General features: G+C 34.2%; 1 protein-coding gene and 1 pseudogene across 2 annotated transcripts in view; one reads left to right on the top strand and one right to left on the bottom strand.

Annotated features, from left to right (window-relative positions):
• LOC120181604 (serine/threonine-protein kinase PBS1-like) overlaps positions 1 to 10709 on the top strand; it is a 25249-nt gene extending 14540 nt beyond the window's left edge. For both annotated transcript variants that reach the window (XM_039186694.1, XM_039186693.1), the window contains one exon: positions 10698 to 10709. The gene's annotated coding sequence lies outside the window, so the exon portion shown is untranslated. The remainder of the gene's footprint in view (positions 1 to 10697) is intronic.
• Positions 9132 to 18871, bottom strand: LOC120181602 (annotated as a pseudogene).

The following is an 18871-nucleotide window of genomic DNA, read 5'->3' as shown; positions in this document are numbered from 1 at the left end:
TGTGGTGACAGCATAGTGCACAACCTCACAATACTCAGATACCTTAGGTTCTCAATATGATATCATGGGCCAAGAAACTCATTAATACAAATTCATGAATGTTAAAGTAATATGCTTACAGGTATGGATATTGGTGATATGAGAACAATGTATGTGATATATGTATATGATTTGTGATATGATGTTGTGTGTGTATAGTGTTTGATTGAAAAGGTTAACCATAAAAGTATGTGACTACATGATAAACTGTTAATGATGAATTATGTGTATGTATGTATTTACTGTAATTAATCTGATATGAGTTTATAGGATACAAAGAATGCATGGTATTGGTATAACATGATAGAACAGAATATGCATGTATTGATATATGTTATAAAGTGCATTATAAGTTGTTATGCCTCACTAAGTCTTCGACTTAGCGTGTGATTGTTTCACACGTAGGTTTTGAGAAGAGTAAAGAGTAATGCGGAGCAAGACAGGTCAGTTCTCCTTACCAAATGTCGGATCAGAAAATATATGTACTGTTTATAGAGTGTAGTTGGCATGTAGTCTAAAGATATAAATTGTATGAACTCTGATATATTTTGTAAACGTTTTTAATAAGTTAAATATTATCAAAGTTTTTAAATTACTCACTATTTTATACGAATAAATGTTTGAAAAGTCAATGTGACACTTCTGACTCGTATCCGGGTCGGATACGGGTTGGGGGTGTTACATTTAATGGTATCAGAGCTATGGTTTAGTCGATTCTCGGCATAAACCGAAGTTTAAAGTGTCATAAAATGTGTACATGTCAACATAAGGTGAAACATTTCTGATCTGATAGTGTAAGGAGTGTGTTGTCTTGCTAATAGAATTAGATTGCTACGTTCTAATATAAGTATGATTATAGTAATTTCGAAGTGAAATAAGATGTGATATTCCTGATTGTGATAGCAATTCACCTGCCCTGACCAGGCAGGGAGAAGAGCGGACACCTCAGGAAATGCCTAGTAAGATCAAAAGTTGATTTCAGAAAGCTGAAATCATATCTGAATAATGATAGAAAGTTTTCATCATTTGGAATCGGAAACACGATATATAGTAGTTTTGTTATTATATGGATAAGATAGAATATGGTGAACAGGTGTCACCATAAGAATGTTAAAAAGATCTAAGGACGTGATGAGTACGTATAGAAGAACTCAAGGATAAGTGCATCAGTGACAAGTGTATAAGATGTATAAAGTCAGAGCTTATGAGTTTGAAACGAAGTGATAGTATTGCGCATAAACAAGAGTATGTTTATAATAAGGGTTTGCAGTTAAGATGGAAAGAGTTAGCATTGGCTAACTAGAGTATGTGATAAAAATGTACTGGAATTATAAGATTATAAGATATTGTCAGGATATGATAACCAGATCTGCAATGGATCTGGATATAGTTGCATATTTGGATTATAGTAATGTGGTATAGTAAAGGAAAAGGAAGTAAGAATTTGTATATTTAAGTAAAGCCGAGGATGGATAAGAAGAGTTTGAGAATGTGTATATCGATGATCAGATTATAGGACACAGGAAGTCAGAATGTTGAGTTTGAGCAAAAGAAATTTCAGGATGTATGAGAATAGATGTGAAATTGATAAGTTGAGTAAGCGAATGTTGAGATAATTGAGATTGGAAAGGATGTATATGATTGGTATAATAGGGCTTGTGTCCTAGATTGAACAAAAGTTATTATCTAGCGGTCAGAGTAAAGGTACTAAAGTTATAAGATTAGAGGAAAGATAAAGTGGAGTTAATTGATTAGGATGTGAATTTGAATATAGTTGTATATTCTGAGCAGATAACTATGATATAGAAACAGAGATAAGTATTTGCATGTAACCTTCAGGAAGGAAAATACAAGTATAAGAAATGATAAAGAATGAAGTTATGTATAAGAAATGGGTTATCAGAGTAATGAGAATGCAATGAAGATTGGTACATAAAGATGAGTATAAGTGATAAGACAAAAGTATGTGAATATGAAAGGAAATATATGATTTATGTATAAGGATAAGGAATAAAAAAATGAAAGGGATTGATTTAAAGGATCATATACGATAAATATGGAAGTACAGATGACAATTTTTATATAGAAATAAGACAAGTGTGCAAGGTGATGTGAAAAAGATTCTTTAAAGTGTAGGTTGAATCGTATTTAAGAAGATTTAAGGTCATATTCTTGGTTAAATGATGATGGAAAATGAATTTGGTTATTATAAAGTATTTAGAGATGAATTTATGATGTTAAGTGATGAAAATTGATGTTACCGTCTATGTGATTAGTGACATTATATGAAATTCAGAAATGGTCAAAGGAAAATACATAAAGGAAGGAGAGAGAAGACATAAATGGATTGAAGTTATTGGTTGATGTTTAAATGATAAGTGACCTGATATATATATATATAAAGGAAAAAGGTAATTGAAAAGTTAAAGGATTGAAAAGTAAGTTTCTGATGATGACAAGAAAGATTAATTAAATGAAGCAACATGAGAACTTTAGAACATATGTTTCTATCAAAATGTCCAGTGAAAATTCGAGGACGAATTTTCTTAAAAGGAGGGGAGATTTGTAACATCCGCAATACCGGGTTAGTGACCAAATTGTAAAGTTTCAGAATTTGGTGACTAAAGTATAAGAATGAAATAGTTCAATGATTATTGGATATATATGATGAAGGTTATTTAGTAATTAGTAAAGGAAATAAAGGGCAAAAGGGTTAATTGACCAAGAAATGAATAAAAAAATGGGATTGGTAAGGATAAAGGCACGTGGAAAGGGAGAGAGTTCTCCAGAGTTCTCTTCTCCTTTCTTCTTCTTCTTCACGTGGAAGCCAAGAGCCAAAGGTAAGTTTCTTTGTTTATAATTGAATTGTTGATTTTAAGGTTAGGTTTTAATTATTAGATGATAACTAAGCTTAAGGAAAGCTTAAATCATCTTAAAAGAAAAGGATGGTGGAGTTAGGAGAGATTAAAGATTTAGAGTTTACAAATGAAATCTTGGAATAAAGTTCATTTCTTAGATTGGAAGTTAAATTTGACTTGTCAATGGTTAAATTAAGAGATTTGGAGTGATAGAATTGGATTTATATCATATAGAAAATTTGGTATGATTCTTGAATCTCATAAAGAAGATAGGATTTTGAGGTTAAAGATGATTTACATGGATATAAGTTGGTTCAAGTTATAGTAGTTGAGTTTAATTTCATAAGAGGGGCTTAAAATAGAAGAATTAAGGGAAGAGTTAATGATTTACGTGCTAAAATGTCAGTTCTGGGCAATGTGCATCGATGCACATTCATTGTGCACCGATGCATCGATGATAAATACCAGAAATTGTTTAAGGTGCATCGATGCACATGCAGTGCATCGATGCATGAATTTAAATAGAAAACATCGAATGGGATTTATGCATCGATGCATAAGGAGTGCATCGATGCATCTCCATTAAATACAAACATCGAATAGGATATATGCATCGATGCATGGTGTAGTGCATCGATGCATACCTTCATTAAAAGATGAAATTGGCTTTTCTTTGAGACTAAGGAGTGATAGTTTCGAATATATCAATAAGTATACTGATAAGTATTAATGTATTATTATGTAGATATAGAATGAAAGCTTGTTCCGGAACAAACTAAGGATTAGGATTGATTCAAACAACGAGGCCCAGGTGAGTGCATACTAGTGATATGTAGTGTTTAATGGAAATAAGACTTGCGATGAGTCTATTTCCTAGAGTAATATGCATGAAGTCATGGACATGATTATGTGTGGTTATAATTATATGTGATTATCTGTATTACATTGATTGTATGTATGTATGACTAAAGATAATGATATGCTTTGTATATGCTATATGATGTATGTAAGACTTTAATATGTAATAATGGAAGAACATGAGATAAGTTATATGATAGAGTCATAAGAAATGAAATGAATATGAGAGAATAAGATAATAAAGTATAAGTTATATGATATGGTATAAGTAATTATACAAGAAATATTAGGAGACTCTAAGAGAATAGTATGAATTCGAGGGCATAAATAAGGATACATAAGTAATATAGGGAAGATTGATAAATTAAAAGAAACTATGGTTTATGTATTATAGTGAAGAGCTACAAAGTTTTATTAAAGAGTATTGTGGAAGTCATGAGAAATTGAACTAAATAAATAGATGGTTGATGTGAATAAAAAGGGAAAATGATATAAAATAAGTTATGAAATTATAGGAATATAGAAGATAAGTCGAGAGATATAGGGAAATAGAAATATATGTTTATTAAGGGTCATAGGAGAACAAGTATATGTAATATGATAATGAAATATAAGACTATGTGGATACATGGTTATGAGATAAAATATGTAATAATAGGAAAATATGATGAAAGTGAGTTTATAAGAATTGATATGAACTAGGTAAACATGGGTAACAGTATATGCATAATGGAAACATGAGTTGGACAAGTACTTAGTGGTATGATTTATTATGAGAATTAGTATAATGGAGCTATATGAAAAGATTATAATGAATATATGAAATTGAATTAAGTAAAGAGATTAAATTAGTACCTAAATAAAAATACTATTAAATGATATATGTTTAGAAATACAACATAATTTATAATCTATGGGAATACAAAGAAATAGAGCATAAGGTAGATAATATGATATCCGTTATTATATATCTATATGATATATATATCATCAGGTAATATGAAAGAACTCTGAAAATTGATATAAGCTAGGAGGAAGTGTTCTATGTGTTATACGTAGCATATATGATCTTATGTGAACAAGATATGATAATTATGTTTACATGAATAAATGTGATTAGGTGAGAAATGATAGAAATTATATGAAAACATGATATATGTGACATGAGAATGATATGAAAATGATCTACGTGTAAGTGAACTATGTGACTATGTGATAATATGAAACGAAGCTATGTGATACGTGATATGGGAAGTGAATTACAAGTTTATGTGAAATGATAAGTATAAAAGAAAATGCCCATGTTATGTGTCTTGAGAGCTAGGGGTATAGTTGGCATGCCAAGAGTAGAGGGTCTACGCGGTCCTTCGGGACAATATTCTACGCGGTCCTTCGGGACAATATTCTACGCGGTCCTTCGAGATATATATATATATTCTTTGGAACATGTGTGAAGTCTGGTGAGACACATATATGATCCCTAGCATATGTATATGATTCTTAAGGAATTCTATGTGGTCCTTATGGACATCATTATATGGCACTACGGTGCAATTCTACGCGGCACTTCGGTGCATTTATACGAGCTGTGGTGACAGCATAGTGCACAACCTCACAATACTCAGATACCTTAGGTTCTCAATATGATATCATGGGCCAAGAAACTCATTAATACAAATTCATGAATGTTAAAGTAATATGCTTACAGGTATGGATATTGGTGATATGAGAACAATGTATGTGATATATGTATATGATTTGTGATATGATGTTGTGTGTGTATAGTGTTTGATTGAAAAGGTTAACCATAAAAGTATGTGACTACATGATAAACTGTTAATGATGAATTATGTGTATGTATGTATTTACTGTAATTAATCTGATATGAGTTTATAGGATACAAAGAATGCATGGTATTGGTATAACATGATAGAACAGAATATGCATGTATTGATATATGTTATAAAGTGCATTATAAGTTGTTATGCCTCACTAAGTCTTCGACTTAGCGTGTGATTGTTTCACACGTAGGTTTCGAGAAGAGTAAAGAGTAATGCGGAGCAAGACAGGTCAGTTCTCCTTACCAAATGTCGGATCAGAAAATATATGTACTGTTTATAGAGTGTAGTTGGCATGTAGTCTAAAGATATAAATTGTATGAACTCTGATATATTTTGTAAACGTTTTTAATAAGTTAAATATTATCAAAGTTTTTAAATTACTCACTATTTTATACGAATAAATGTTTGAAAAGTCAATGTGACACTTCGGACTCGTATCCGGATCGGATACGGGTTGGGGGTGTTACATACTCAGCTCAACTCTAGATCGCATTCGGTAATAAAAAATGGATATTCATTAGACAAATAAACCACGAAGACCAAATTGAATTGAACGGAAGTACAATATGTATACGAATTTCAGAAACGTCTGGATTACCCTAGAAAACCCCGAAATAACGAGAATAGACATGACTGATAAATGAATTAGGTAACCTCAATGACAGAGGATTTAGTAAGTGATTTGGATAAGTTTGGAAATTCTGATGAGTTTACATAGTGTACAATTACGATGGGTTATGATTAAAATAATCAAGTGCGTCAGCATTGCATGAAATTGTGGAAGCGTGAAAATGAAATAAAGACATTGAAAGATCTATTCAACGATGATTCCGAAGATGATCTCTGGACAAGTATTTTTTGTATTAAAGAGTAAACACCCTGGAAGGGTAATGAATTGACCAGTCGATAAGTATCAGTTATGGGAGTTGTTCGATATTCTGATAGATCGACGTAAATCGTAAATGTTTTAAATATTCGTTTCTGTCTTATCCGCTCAATTCACATTCTGAATAACTGATGATTATGTAGTTAATGAACTCTTCCAATAGTGATTCTAAATTCCAACATTCTATCGACATACTGAAGAACTGTGTTTCTCTGCATGATACAGTACCTTTAAATAATACCAGTAAGCTCTGGTGTGTTCCCTAATTACATGAATATTTTATCTGATTTCTGATTTGAATTATGTTATGATACTTGACCTAGATTCTGATCTGATATTAACATGGATTCTGATCTGATACATGACCTGGATTCTGATATGATACTTGACTTGAATTATGTTTTGATTTTTGATATATCCGTTTACGGACGGTACATGTTTTATTGGGGGGTATTGTTGGAGGAAGATTACTTGGAGGCTCATCGGCTTTGTGCTCATGGCCTTACTGTTCGTGACGGGGTCGTATGGTTTTGGGGAACCTACACATTTTGTTCGTGACGGATGGGGGTATATATATATGTTTTAAAAAGATCTGAAAAGTTACATGATTTTTTAGAAACACGCTAGATAACCTATTCTGATCTCCTGAATTCAGTCATCCGAAATATTTCTCTGAACTGAAAGCTCATTGTCCATTACCACCTGAAATATCAGTAGGATCTCTGCTCAACATAAAAATCTGTAAATGTTCGGAAATAATAAGGAAATATATATTTATCTGTATCTGCACATTCATCAGCATCACCTGATAGTTCTGTATTACTAAGCTTTCCAAAGCTCACTCTATTACTCACCTTTTCAGGTTAAAAGAATTGTACCAGTGCATTTATCGACTTCAGTAAGAGAGTTCTTCTGGCGTTGTTACAGAGTATGGTACATGTGATTAGGGGGCATGTAATTGTATTTTAATTTATATACGAGTATGAAAATCTGTTTTATTTTTAAATAGTGACAAATGATTTTATGAGTTACATGTTCTGATAAAAAAAGTTTTAAATTTTCCGCTATTTTTACAATGGGTCACTCCGGTGGCCCTCATGTGATTTCCCAGATCGGATCGTGTTACCCGCATCGGTCTGGGGGTTACATTATGTTTTTATATCTTCAACGTTTTTTTTTAAAATATTTTAATATATATATTTATGTGACGTACCATACAAATATATTCTAAAATAATGTTATTTTTGTGTGTTTAATAAACAAATAAAATAACATTTTAACGTTTTAAGTGTATTTAATTAACTAATTAATTAAGATTTTAAACAAATAAGTATATAATTAGCAGACGGCAGGATTGTGGAGAAAGTATATAGTATAACTGTATAAGTCGATCACCTCGGTGAAAACGATCATTAAATAAAAGGGTAAAGTACAAAAATGGTCCTTCAATTATAGGATATTACTTTATTAAGATCATTGACTCTTAAAAGTTACAAAATGATCCTTCAACTATATAATATAATCTTATTAAGTCGCACGACTAGTAAAAGTTACAAAATGGTTACCCGACTATTCATTATGTTCCAAACTCATCTTTTTCTTTAAAAAATTAATGGTTGTCAAAGTTAGATGCTAACATGATGACTGTAATTTGTTAGTCATTTGAGATTTTGTGATTAAATTTTATCATATCACGATCAACAAATTAATATTCAACTTAGAATACCATCAATATTTTAACATAAAATGACGAGTTTAAAACATGATTAATAGTCGGATTACTATTATGTAACTTTTAATAATTGAGGGACTCAACAAAGTAACACTCTATAGTCAGAGGATCATTTTATAATTTTTAATAATCGAGGAACATAATAAAATAATATCCTATAATCGACGGACCATTTGTATACTTTCTCCTAAATAAAATTAAATATTTTTTTATTTATTAATATTAATCATTTTTATATTAAATTGTAGTTGATGTAAAATTTGTGTATTTTTAATTAAAGTAATATATTTTATTTATGACTAAGTATACATATAGTAAATAAATTATGACTCAATAACTTACTAGATAAACTCACCTTCCAATCGACAAGAGAACGAGAAGCGCCATCTTCCACCCCTCAAACCATCATTTACCACACTCGACTCATTAGGTAAACTGACTTCAACTATCCAGCCTCCTTGAATCAACAATTCTCAAGTTACCAACATTCTTGAGAGGTTCAGGTGCTGCACAAGTGCTGACCAAAGTTTTCCGTGGCACTAATTTAAGAATCATAAGCAAATCTGTGCAATAATAATTAGTTCATATCATACATCATGCATAGCACATATCAGTCTGGATTCAAACTTTATAAATGGTACTATAAAGAGAAATGACTAAAAAATTAAACATAAATTATTAGATGGACATATATATATATATATATATATATATAAGTAAATCTAAGAAATAATCTTTTTATTTATTAATTTGGGTAAATACAATATATTATATATTTAAAAATAATTTTTAATTATTTGACATTGAACATTTATATCTCTGACATTCCTAACGCTTGAATCCAAAATCTCAAAGCATAACAACAATTAGAACATTAATAGAAAAATATATGTATACCAACATATAAAAGCAAAACATCATAAATCAAATGATGGGATATGAAAGGGAGAGATAGAACCAGGACGGGAGGCCTGGTATAATACTCTTGAAAATAAATTCCTATAAGGATCCTTTTCTCTTTTACGTTTCAAGAATTCAATGCAGCCCTCCACCTCTGACTTTACATTTTGATACAGTTCATCACATTTCTTCTTATCCCTCAGCTCCATCTTCATCCCTGTAAGTACACCTCAACTTTTTATACAAATTTATCTTAACAATTATTTTTTTACACTATCAATGAATCAAATATATATATATATATATATATATATATATATAGGCTAGGATCCAATTGCATAGTATAAAACAAAAAAGTTTTATACCTTTTTAGGATTGTTGAATGGGAACAAATCAAAGGTTGAGACATTAGGAAATGAGAAGATATTCACTTAAAAAAGTTAATCTCAACCTTTGATTTCCTTCATCTAAAGATCTTAAAAAGATGTAAAACACTAGATGCAAGTGGATCCTAATCATTAATTTCTATAATTTACCTTCAGTCAGAATGGGCTTCCCAAAATAATAATAAAGCCGGCCTGGAAATTTTGGTAGCATCACTGGTAAATGCATTTGCTGGTTTGCAACCTTACCACTTGCATCAGCCCTAAATAAGGGTTTAGAATTCAACCAAGAAAATTCCTAATCATAACAAGAATCAAGGCGTACTTACGATTCAAAAAAGAAAATTCCTAATCATAATAATTCAGTTTAATTTTGAATTAATACCTAACTTTTGAAAACCGATTTGTAACTCGTTCTATTTCTTCCCTTCTCCACGGAATCTTCATTTGGTCATCGTAATCCAAAATTATCTGGAAAATTAAGTAAACACCCCATGCAAATTAATTATTATTCGTGACTTAAGCAGCAAAATCAACTTAGAATCATTTCTATATAGAATTATTAGAAAAAACCTCCACGAGCTGATAAAATATAATGATAAATATAACGTGTTAGCTACTGTTATGAGTGAAAACAACTTCATGAGGAAAACAAAAGTTGCATGCGTAGCCTTTATCACCTCAGCGACATCATCCTCTCCAACAACGCCAAAAGGAACAATTTTGGCTCCAAATCTGGCTGCCATCCTCACGAACTCAGTTTTCTCTGGCCAAAATAACTTGTATGCTTCCCCCTGCGGGATCAACTCAACACGTGAGTATTACATATACATATAAATAAGGTAATGCACAAGGACGAATGCATAATTTTATGTTAAGATGACTAATTTATAAAATTTTAGGAGGATAAAGTTATAAAATTTTAAATGAACGAAAATAAATTATCAACAAAAATAAAAGAATATCCAAAATAAACGAGTAATTAAATTTTTTAAGGGATCACTGCCCCACCCGTCCCTCTCGATCCATCATTGATAATGCATGCTATACTATTTTCATAAACTTATTCTAAAGTAGCTGGAAAATCCCTCGACAATGTATAAAATGTTGATAGGATATTATTATATATGTTACCTTCCTATGAAGGGTTTCCCGTGCACCACCAGGATATAACAGGATATGAGATTTTGAAGACATGAGTTTGAAGAAGCTTGCTGCTGAGACAGGCACTGAACCCATTAGTCTGAATATATCAAAATTTGATGGGTCCATCTGCGGGGGATTTCCATCTTTCTCTTTTACAAATATCATTGGATGTGTGATCCCACGAACAAGAATATTTCTCTCCATCAGAAGTTGAGCTACTAATTGAACAATTTCAATTCCCAGTAACATGTGATAACCAACAAAGAGGACTGGTCCCTCTGATGGAATTCCTTCGAGTCCCCTCACCACCTTGCCATCCTGTAATGTTGAGAGCATCACAGGGCCGGTAGCTGAAAGAAGCCATCTAGGAACAAAACCAATTCAATTAATTACTCAACTAAACCAATCTATTAATTTCAAATCAATATTTCTGTAAATTTTGTAGTAAAACAATTGATCCTTACCTCATTGATTCATGTACTTTTTTGAATTCCCAAGGTGTTGGTGGCACGTAATCTGAGACACATTCAAACTGCTTTCCTCGGCGATAGAAAGCAGCAGCCTTGATGTTTGTGACCAAGTCAACATTATCTTCCTGAACAATTGAGCAATTTGTATCAGAAAGTGGCTTGCAGTTTGGAATTAGTCGGACTCAGTCCCTAAATGCCTACGCGAAGAAAGAAGCATACCATGAAGAGAAAATGACCACTTTCTTCAAACTTACGAATCTCACAATCTGGTAGTGCTTTTTGAAGTCTTTGGCATTCCTCTTGACTAGGTAACAGCTGATCTCTTCCACTAGAAGTAAAGAAAACACTGTGAATTCAATCTACCATCACGGTATTACAATTCAACTGTTTTGATACAATATTAACACATGATCGTTTAGGTACTGCAGAGGTTCAACAATTATGTGGATAGCAGAAACAAATACGAACAGTTAACCATGTAGGCATTATCAAAATTTGGGAAATATTATTTAGAGTTTTAGCCAACACGATAGAGTTATAGATTTTATGGATGGCACAACCTTCTGCATATAATGATTTTTTTTAAGAAAATCATCAAGTTAATGTTTCTTATATGTACATCCATTTGACATCTATAAGATTTACATTTACCACCAATATCCACAGAACAAGCAAAATATTTCTATGAGATTTTAAATGCCAGAGTTTAAGGACCTGCAAAGTAACAATATCTGAGCTTTTACTGCATGAAGGAATGAGTTGGCAGAGTCAGAACCAGATTTCAGCAAATTTAGCTTCCATCGAAGTGTTTCTCTGGGTAAAATATCAGCCAGAACCTGTCAACAACAAAAGATCGATTCTATTCATACCATGTAGCTATTTTGTTCACATCTACCTCAATTTTGTATAGTGTGCTTTGGAGAATGAATAGAAGGAGAAAGACAATTGAAAATAATCATGGGCCTACATTGCCTGTGATACTAAAATGATTAAGTTTACATGAATCAATATAGGAGAAAATGGCAGGAGAAAAAAGTAATGCTACATCCTTTAGACATTTAGCTATGGATCTTACTGGGAGGTACGTTGACATTGTAGCAAAATTTTGTGATAAATTTTCAATGGTTTGGGGAAGAAGACCTCTTTTCAAAACATTATCCATCAGCATCCTCAAAGGATTGCCTAAACTTATATAGTCCAATTGTTGATAAAATCGCATCGGCATCCTCAAAGGAGACTTCGCATGCATCTAAGAAATTCAAAAGAACATGTTGGCAAAATAACCTGTTGGTAAGCTGAGCATGTAAGGGAGATTAAGTGGGAACTGATCAGGCATAATGTCCAGTAGAGGTATCAGTGTTTGCCACTGTGACTTATTAAAAGATGTTGCTGCGGGTTAGAAAGAAAACAGGGAAAAAAGATGGATCAATTAGATTCTCCATGGATCAAGCAGAGCATCTAAATCGATCATCTAGCATTTCTTCAACATGATTTCACACTGATCAAATCAAGAGTTTATATAGAACGGAAATGGCACTGTTGTAAGACTGTAAATTTTAACCTGGGTTGGACGAAACGAGTACAAGATCCAAGTTAGGATTCCGAGCTGCGACAGAAAGGGCAGGGCATGCTCCAAGAGACTCTGCTTCAAGATATATTTGCCTGTTTGGTGACCTGGAGTTATCTGACCTAAATCGTTGTTTCAACTAGCTTCACCAGCTCTAAACCGTAAAATTGATATTAGAGAACTACATTACCAAACTTATTTTATATGGCAATTAAATTAAGCGGCTGATATCTAAAAGAGTAAAAAAAACAAGTACCATTAAATGAAGTCCTATCCACTACTGGATGTTGCGGAATACGGCTATCGAATAGAACAAAATCGCAACTGATAATTTAAGAAAATAAAAATGAAGATAAAAAGAGACACAAAATTTACGTGGAAAACCCCTAAATAATATAGGGTAAAAACCACAGGCAACGGTAGAAGAATTTCACTATGAGAAAATAGGAATTACAACATCTCTCGATCTACCAAGGAGAAAACAATGATAATTCTCTCTTGATAAAAAAGAGAAAACAACTCTCAAGAAACTCTCTAAATTCTCTCTAGTATTGGAAGAAAACTAGAATGCTTTGGGATGGTTTTGAAGCTAAATGAGCTAGGGTATTTATAGTTGAAGCTTTAAGGACTAATTTGTAAATACCCTAAATTATAATGACTAATTGCATAGTTTTACCATCTAAAATTTTCAACAATTTGGTGGCCAAATTTGACCAATTTTGCCACCCCATTAATGCCACCAAATTGCCACCCATAATGTTGACAATTGATGTAATTTGATGTGCCAATTTTCAACAATCTCCCACTTGAAGATTTGATTGGAACAATCATATCTTCACACCATTCTTTCTACTTTGTACCTTTCATGTTGCTTACGTTTCTGACAGGCCACAGGAGGATCGACACCAGGTAAATTTATCAGCATTGATTGCATTCGTCATGAAATCTGTTATGTTGTCTTTGGAATGGATCTTCTGCATATCTACCGTTCCTTCTTCCACCTTTTCACGAATGAAATGGTACTGAACTCGTATGTGCTTAGTCCTTGAATGAAATGTTGGATTCCTTACTAGATGCAAGGCGCTTTGACTGTCACAAAACAGAGAGACATACTCTTGATTGTGCCCAAGCTCCTCCAATAGCATCGTCAACCAAATAGCTTCTTTACTGGCTTGTGTAGCTGCTACATATTCTGCCTCTTTTGTGGACGTAGCCACAACTGACTGCAATTTTGAAACCCAGCTTACAGCTCCACCAGCAACTTTGAACACATATCCTGTAGTAGATTTGCTTTTATCCAAACCCCCTGCATAGTCAGAATCTACATACCCATTGATTAGTAAGTTTGATCCTTCGTAATATAATGCAACATTTGAGGTCTCTTTGATGTATCTTAGGATCCTCTTTACAATATTCCAATGCTCTTTGCCTGGATTCGCCATGTACCGACTAACCACTCCCACTGCTTGTGCAATGTTTGGTCTTGTGCATATCATAGCGAACATTAAACTTCCCACTGCTGATGCATACGGTACTCGAGACATCTCCATCCTCTCTTCTTCACTGCTAGGACTCATACTGGAAGATAATTTGAAGTTAATAGGAAGAGGGGTAGAAATTGGCTTACAATCTTGCATGCTAAATCGTGACAAGATCTTCTTCAAGTAATTCTTTTGTGAAAGCCAAATCTTCCTATTACTTCTGTCTCGGTGAATTTGCATCCCTAGAATCTTGTTTGCTGATCCCAAGTCCTTCATTTCAAATTCCCTAGCCAGTTGTGCCTTCAATTCTTCAATATGATCTTTGTTGGGTCCTGCAACCAACATGTCATCCACATACAATAACAATATAACAAAATCGTTATCACCAGACCTCTTGAAATAAGCACAAGGGTCTGCATTAAGTCTGTTGTATCCAAGGCACATAATGAAGGAATCAAATCTCTTATACCAACACCTCGGCGCCTGCTTTAGACCGTACAGAGATTTGTTCAACCTGCAATTCTTCTTTTCTTCTTCTTCAAAACCTTCAGGCTGGAGCATATAAATCTCTTATTCATGATTTCCATGAAGAAAAGCTGTTTTAACATCTAGCTGCTCTAGATGTAAGTCCAATGTAGCACACATTGCCAAGACTACTCGAACTGTTGTTAGTCGAACCACATGAGAAAAAATTTCATTGAAATCAATACCTTCTTTCTGAGCATATCCTTTGACCACCAGTCTTGCACGATACCTCTCCACTTGATCGTCACCATTTCGCTTGATTTTGAAAACCCATTTGTTACCAATTGGCTTTCTTCCTTGTGGTAGTGGCACAAGGTCCCATGTATTATTTTTATGAAGGGCTTCGATTTCTTCTTGCATCGCCATCATCCACAGTGAAGCATCTGAACTGTTTATTGCCTCCTGGTATGTTGATGGCTCACCGTCCTCTGTTAAAAGGCAGTATGCAATATTACATTCTATAACATAATCTGAGTGCCAATTGGGACGTCTTCTCACACGATTTGATTGACGAGTTGTTGGAGCTTTAGAACTCTCTGGTTCTTGTTCATCATGTGCTGGTTCTGCTTCAGAAGAATCTCCTTCTTCAAACTCTTTTTCCACATGTATCTGAGTAGTCTCTGACTTTTCAACGCTATCATCGTCTTCTTTTCTTTGTAGTTTATCTTCTACAAAGATAACATCCCTGCTAATGATCACTTTGCGGGCAATAGGATACCACAAGCGATACCCCTTTACTCCATCAGCATACCCCAAGAATTTGTATTTCCTGGATTTTGGATCCAGCTTTGAAATTTCTTGGGAGTTGTACATCACATACACAATACTTCCAAACACATGGAGGTTTGAATAATCAGATGGTTTACCAGTCCACATCTCCATTGGTGTCTTCAGCTCTATTGCAGTTGATGGAGCTCGATACACCAAATAACAGGAGGTATTGATTGCTTCTGCCCAGAATGATTTTTCTAGGCCTGCATCCCTCAACATTGCTCTTGTTCTTTCTAACAAGGTTTTGTTCATCCGCTCTGCCACTCCATTTTGTTGAGGAGTGTTCGTCACTGTGAACTGTCTTTTGATGCCTTCTTTCCTGCAAAAGTCATCAAATTCTTCACTTGTGTATTCTCTTCCATTATCTGTTCTGAAACACTTGATTTTATTTCCAGAATCAAGTTCCACCCGCTCTTTGAAGTTTTTGAAAGTTGAAAACACATCGGACTTCTTCTTAATAGGGTACACCCAACATCTCCTGGAGTAGTCATCAATAAATGAGACAAAATATTTTGCTCCACCTAGGGATGTAACTGGTGCGTGCCATACGTCAGAGTGAACCAGTTCTAGAATACTTTTACCTCTAGAATTTGATGTGTTGAATTTCAACAGGTGCTGCTTACTTGTTATGCAATGCTCACGTAAAGTAAGTGAAACCTTTGTTAAGCCTGGAAGTAGCTTTTGCTCCACAAGGACTTTCATTCCTTGTTCTGACATGTGTCCAAGTTTCTTATGCCATAGCATTGCAGAATCTGAACTACATGAGGCAACAGAGGCTTCTGCTTCTAGCAATGTCTCTTCCTTCAACATGTACAAGTTTGCAGCTATCTTTTCACCTTTCAGCACCACAAGCGCTCCACGGAACACCTTCATGATTCCTTTCCGTGTTTCAATCTTGCTAGCATTATTATCCAACAATCCGTAGGATAATAAATTTTTCTTCAGACCTTTCACGTGCCGCACATCTCGAACAACTTTAATTGTTCCATCATACATCTTCAATTTGATGGTTCCCACACCAACGATCTATAAGGCATGATCATTGCAACTATACACAGATCCTCCTGAGACAGGTTCATAATGATGGAACCATTCTCTTCTTGAGGTCTTGTGATATGTCGCTCCCGAATCAATGAGCCATATATCTGCAAATCGTTTTCTTCCTTCCACGGTGGTTGACGCTTCACAACATAGAGCATCTCCATCATCTGAAGTGTTTGCGGTATTGCCTTGTGGATTGGAGTTTTTATTTAGACTCCAACAATCATTCTTCAAGTGACCCTTCTTTCCACAGTTGTAACATTTTAAATTCTTCTTGCTTCTCGACTTCGATCTACCATGTTTGTGACTGCTGCTTTGGCCACGTTCTGTTGATCTCCCTCTCATCGTTTTCATTGTTGTCAACGCTTCTGCTTGTTGCAGATTTACTTGTCTGTCTTCCTTGTTCTTGCGCCGATTTTCTTCTTGTAGAACAGCAGCTGCAACGTCATCGAAGACTAGACTGGTAACATTACTGTTTGTCAAGTTGATGATGAGTTGATCATATGAATCCGGTAGACTTTGAAGTAGAAGTTCAGCACGTTCTTGTTCTCCTATTTTACAGCTTAAGGATGTAAGCTGAGAAAATAAAGTGTTTAGTGTATTTAAGTGCTCCGTCACTGAAGTAGATTCTGGCATACGGAGAGTGTACAATTTTCTCTTAAGGAAAATTTTATTGTGCAACGATGTGGCCTCGTACAGTTTGGTGAGATAATCTCATATCTCCTTAGTTGTCTTCTTCTCCTCGATACTTGACAATACTTCATCTGCTAATGCTAGATGAAAGTTTGCCATAGCATTTCCGTCCATTTCGATCCATTTGTTGTCGTCTGTGAAATCTATTGGCCTTTCGCTGATAGCTGCTAGACAACCGTCTTTCCTCAGGATGGCCTTCATCTTCAATTTCCACAATGAGAAATTTCTCCCATTGAACTTTTCAATATCAAATTTCGTTGCCATTGCTTCGTTTACGGATAGCTCCCACTATTTCACTATCGTGAATAGTTCTCTAGAACCTTCAAAGAATGGGTAATAACTTCTTACTTTCTTATGTTGGAGGATCCACCTTTTGGTGGCAACCACAAAGACAATAAGCAGATATTACACACTCTAATCTAGCTCGGATACCAATTGTTGCGGAAGACGGCTATCAGATAGAGAAAAATCGCAACTGATAATTTGAGAAAATAAAAATGAAGATAAAAAGAGACACAAAATTTACGTGGAAAACCCCTAAATAATATAGGGTAAAAACCACGGGCAACGGTAGAAGAATTTCACTATGAGAAAATAGGAATTACAACCTCTCTCGATCTACCAAGGAGAAAACAATGATAATTCTCTCTTGACAAAAAGGAGAAAACAACTCTCAAGAAACTCTCTAAATTCTCTCTAGTATTGGAAGAAAGCTAGAATGCTTTGGGATGGTTTTGAAGCTAAATGAGCTAGGGTATTTATAGTTGAAGCTTTAAGGACTAATTTGTAAATACCCTAAATTACAATGACTAATTACATAGTTTTACCATCTAAAATTTTCATCAATTTGGTGGCCAAATTTGACCAATTTTGCCACCCCATTAATGCCACCCATAATGTTGACAATTGATGTAATTTGATGTGCCAATTTTCAACACTGGAATATGGAAGCACCAAATGTTGAACATCCTTCATAATCATTCAAATATCATTTAGTGGGTTACTTGGATTTTAAACAATTTTGTTAATAAATTAACACCAAAGTAAAGATTTAGCCTTAATTTTGACTTACTTTCCAAGCTTATGATGATGCATTATAAGTCCAAGTCCGGTGCCATCAATTCCTGAAAACTGAAATCTCGTTAACATATGCTAAAATGTGAATTATGAAAAACATGCAAGTCAATTGCATTTGTTTATATATAGAGAGAGAAAACAGTCTATATCTGATCAGAAAGATGAAGAAAAACGAACCAGGAAAAAACAGAAGCAAAGGACAGTCTGGAGAGGTAGAAGAAGAGCATTCCAAAGGTGAAAACCAGCGAGGCGGACCGCCGTCCGATCTGATAATCACTTTAGACTCTTCAAATTAATCCTTCGTCAACTTTTTATCCTCCTCGTACTCTGGTAAATCTTCCGGATTTGCGTAAATCTTAGGTTTCACCCCAGTTTCTTCCTTCACCGTTTTCTGGTTCATCATTATCTTCTCAACCTTTTCATCCTCTCCAAAACTGTTTCTTCGTTCCACCCTCTCCGTTGAAACAGCAAAAATCCGTTCACGCTTCTGTATTCGTCCGTATGAAGTAGCGGTGCGCCGCTGAGAAAACGGAGATACGCCGGCGGCGAGCTGCATAAAAGCTCCAGTGGCCGCCATGAAAAACAGAACAAAATTATCTCTTG

This window comes from Hibiscus syriacus, unplaced genomic scaffold (genome assembly GCF_006381635.1).
Source record: "Hibiscus syriacus cultivar Baekdansim isolate YM2019G1 unplaced genomic scaffold, ASM638163v2 tig00112530_pilon, whole genome shotgun sequence".
In the NCBI taxonomy this organism is placed as follows: Eukaryota; Viridiplantae; Streptophyta; class Magnoliopsida; order Malvales; family Malvaceae; genus Hibiscus; species Hibiscus syriacus.
The sequence above is the reverse complement of the archived record's forward strand: the minus strand, read 5'-3'. Positions and strand labels throughout refer to the sequence as shown.